The sequence below is a fragment of the Arachis duranensis genome, chromosome 5 (genome assembly GCF_000817695.3).
Source record: "Arachis duranensis cultivar V14167 chromosome 5, aradu.V14167.gnm2.J7QH, whole genome shotgun sequence".
Taxonomy (NCBI): Eukaryota; Viridiplantae; Streptophyta; class Magnoliopsida; order Fabales; family Fabaceae; genus Arachis; species Arachis duranensis.
Genome location: NC_029776.3, coordinates 56,019,199 through 56,023,514, shown reverse-complemented (window position 1 = coordinate 56,023,514; position 4,316 = coordinate 56,019,199). Strand labels below are relative to the sequence as shown.

General features: G+C 41.8%; 1 non-coding gene across 1 annotated transcript; it reads left to right on the top strand.

Annotated features, from left to right (window-relative positions):
* The first annotated feature begins 3,647 nt into the window (after positions 1 to 3,647).
* LOC127748253 (small nucleolar RNA R71) lies at positions 3,648 to 3,751 on the top strand. Its single transcript, XR_008010195.1, has one exon. It is a non-coding gene; the product is annotated as a small nucleolar RNA R71 (small nucleolar RNA).
* Positions 3,752 to 4,316: the final 565 nt, after the last annotated feature.

The window sequence follows — 4,316 nt, the reverse complement described above, 5'->3', positions numbered from 1 at the left end:
ATCCCATATATAATATTTAGACTCGCTTTTCAGCTTGTCTCTTTGATGTTTAGAAAAATGTGGAGGAAATGTGCGGCTAACTAAATAATTAGCAATAGGTGCATACCAAGGGACTACTTCAGATACTGCTTGCAGGTTGTCAAAAGGAAAATTATCATCTATAGGAGTAGAATTATCCTTAATATGTTCAAGGCGACTCAAGTGGTCTGCAACTAAATTTTGAGTACCACTCCTATCCTTGATTTCTAAATCAAACTCTTGTAACAGCAGTATCCAACGTATAAGTCTTGGTTTGGATTCCTTTTTAGCCAGTAGATACTTTAGCGCTGCATGGTCCGAATACACTACTACTCTAGTACCAAGTAAATAAGCCTGAAATTTATCCAGAGCAAAAACAATAGCGAGTAGCTCTTTCTCAGTAGTGGTATAATTGGACTGGGCAGTGTCTAAAGTCTTAGACGCATAGGCAATAACAAAAGGATTTTTACCTTCATGCTGAGCCCGTGCTGCTCCTACTGCATGGTTGGAAGCATCGCATATGATTTCAAATGGTTGGCTCCAATCGGGTCCTCTCACAATTGGAGCTTGAGTTAGAGCAGTCTTTAGCTTATAAAATGCTTGTTTGCAATCCTCACTGAACTCGAACTCAATATCCTTTTGTAGTAATCTGGATAAGGGAAGTGCCACCTTACTAAAGTCCTTAATAAATCTCCTGTAGAAACCTGCATGGCCAAGGAACGAACGGACTTCCCTCACAGAATAGGGGTAAGGTAAACTAGAAATAACATTCACCTTTGCTGGGTCTACAGAAATGCCATTATTAGATACCACATGTCCCAATACAATCCCTTGCTTTACCATAAAGTGGCATTTTTCGAAATTCAATACAAGAATCACCATAAACGCTAAAATCGTCCATAAAAACTTCCATACAGTCCTCAATAAGATCAGAGAAAAGACTCATCATGCACCTTTGGAAAGTAGCTGGTGCATTGCACAAGCCAAATGGCATTCTTTTATAAGCATAGGTCCCAAAAGGACATGTAAAAGTAGTCTTTTCCTGATCCTCAAGAGCTATATGAATCTGGAAATAACCTGTGTAACCATCTAAAAAGCAATAATGTGATTTACCTGATAGGCGATCCAGCATTTGATCAATGAATGGAAGTGGATAGTGATCCTTACGAGTAGCTTGGTTGAGACATCTGTAATCAATGCAGACTCTCCAAGCATTCTGAACTCTAGCTGCTATGAGCTCTCCGTGCTCATTCTTCACTGTAGTGACTCCAGCTCTCCATGCTCATTTTTCACTGTAGTGACTCCGGATTTCTTGGGCACCACTTGCACTGGGCTTACCCATTCTCTGTCTGAAATGGGATATATGATACCGGCCTCCAATAGTCTGGTCACTTCCTTTTTGACAACTTCCAAGATGGTAGGATTCAATCTTCTTTGTGGTTGACGGACAGGTCTTGCTCCCTCTTCTAAAAATATTCTGTGCTCGCATATTTGAGGGTTGATTCCCACTATGTCTGCCAAACTCCACCCTATTGCCTTCTTATGCTTCCTTAACACATCAAGTAGCTGTTCTTCTTGTTGAGAAGTCAGTTCTCTTGCAATAATAACCGGAAGCTTCTGCTCATCCTTAAGGTAAGCATATTTGAGATGTGGAGGGAGAGGTTTCAATTCTAACTTTTGATCATGGACAGGCTCTGGGTTATCTGGGGCTTGTGAAAATGGCGAAGTGTCCTCATTGTCAGTTAAGAGGGTCCCCACACTTGGATCTTGTCCAGTGTGCCTCTCCACACTTGGACCTTGTCCAGTGTGCCTCTCTTCAAACTCTTCCTTTTGAACTTCAGCCACACTTTCGTCTATGACATCACACTGGAAGATAGAACGATCTTCTGGGGGGTTGTCAATGACTCCATTCAGATTGAAGATTACTATGCGGCCATCTATTTCAAAGGAGTATGTCCCTGAAAAAGCATCCAATTTGAATTTTGATGTCTTCAGGAATGGTCTTCCAAGTAGGATTGATGATGGCTTATCTGAATCATTATGGGGCATCTCCAAAATATAAAAATCAGTGGGAAATGTGAGCCCTTTAATGTTCACCAAAACATCTTCAGCAACTCCAGCAACTGTAATAATGCTTTTATCTGCTAACACAAAACGAGCTGCCGACCTTTTTAAGAGAGGGAGCCTCAAAACATCATATACAGATAAGGGCATTATATTAACACATGCTCCTAAATCACACATGCAATCATAAATTACTACACCACCAATAGTACAACTAACTATGCAAGGACCTGGATCACTACATTTTTCAGGTAATCCTCCCATTAAAGCAGATATAGAACTACCTAAAGGAATAGTTTCTAATTCATTAATTTTATCTTTATGGATACATAAGTCTTTTAGAAACTGCATATTTAGGTACCTGCTGAATAACATCAAAAACGGGAACAGTTATCTCAACCTTTTTGAATATCTCTACCATTTTAGGATCAGGTTCCAGCTGCTTCCTGGGCTTCCTTGCAAGTTGTGGAAATAGAATGGGAGTAGTGTTTTCTGTGGTGCCTGCACCTTTTTGTGCCTCTTCCTGTGGTTGAGCTATCTCTTCTTCAGCTATGTCCTGTATATCCTCTTCCTCTTCAACATCTTCGATTTCTACCACCTCTTCAGCTGAGGCGTATTCTGGTGAGCTTGGTTCCTCCTGATTCTTCTTCTGCAGTGTAGTTCTGGACCTCAGGGTGATGGCATTAATTCCTCCCTTTGGATTGGGTAATGGTTGAGAGGGGATTCTAGTGGTGCTTGAAGGTTGGTTACTGGAATTTTATGCTGAACCAGGTTGTGTCATAAAAGCTTGTAGAGTAGAGGTGAAACCATTCAGACTGGCATTAATACTGTTCACGATGGTATTTTCCATGGCCAGTTGTCTTTTCTCAAAAGCTTGTAATAAATCTTCATTAGAAGATACAGAAGAATGAGTAAATTGAGAGGTTTGCTACTAATTGTTCGGTGGTCCTTGGTTTTGCCTCAGGTGAGGTGCTCGGTATGGTTGATTTTGCTGCCTGTTGTTGTAATTATTCCACCTCTGATTTCCCTGATTATCTCTGCCTCCCCTATTATTGTTATCCCTCCAATTTTGGTTTGAATTGTCCTGCCATCCATGGTTATTATTTCCACTTTGATTGTACCCTTGGTTGAGGCGGTCATAGAAGTTGTGAGTGGATGCCACCATGTTGTCTTCTTGTTGGAGCTGCGGGCATTCATCAGTGTAATGGCTGTAATCAGCACAAATTCCGCAAATTCTTTGTGGAACTAGTTGTTGGTTTTGCTGCGGTTGAGTTTGCTGAGCTTGATGATTTAACTGCATTTGCTTCAGCAGGTTGGTCATTTCACATATGCTTTGATTTAGAGCAGCAGTCTCTATGCCAGAAGATACTTCTGCAACGGCCCATGAATGGCCTTGCTTCTGTCTGTGGTTCCGAGTAGATTCAGCTAAATCACTGATCAATTGCCAAGCTTCATCAGTGGTCTTGTACTTCTTCATAGACCCATTGTTGGCACTTTCCAATGTGGTCTTATCTTGGGGTCTCATACCTTGTGTGACATAGCTGAGTAGCACGATCTTGTCGATCATGTGGTGGGGGCATGCTTCCAGAAGATTATTGAAGCGCTCCCAGTATTCAAAGAGAATCTCATTGTCATCCTGAACAATTGTAGAGATATCCTTCCTCAGTTTATCAGTAACTTCAGATGGGAAGAATTTCTCCAGGAACTCCTTTCTGAGTGTATCCCAGTTGGATACGTTTGCTAGAGGTTAAGTGTAGTACCACTCTCTTGCTTTTCCCTCAAGAGAGAACGGAAAAGCTTTCAGCAGAATTGAAGTTTCATCAGCACCATCACGCCTGACAGTAGAACAGGCTGCTTGGAAATCTCTCAAGTGCTTGATAGGCTCTTGAGCAGGTAGGCCATGAAACTTCGGCATCAAATTTAGCAGTGCGGTCTTTATTTCAAAATCCGTAGCTACCGCTGGATGATGCGCTTGAAACGGTTGCAGTGTAAAATCAGGAGCTCCTTCCTCCTGAATGGTAATCCTTCTAGCTGCCATGTTTTCTGCACGTAAAACAACCGAATCAGTAGAACGGGGGCTGGTTTCTTCCTCAGATTCACTTTCAGATCCGCCCTCAGAGCGGACTAACCTACGCTGTTCTCGCCTTATTCGTGAAATTGTTCTTTCAATTTCAGGATCGAATATTAGCAGGCGCGGATCAGGAAGTGAACGTGTCATTTGACAGAAGAAACAT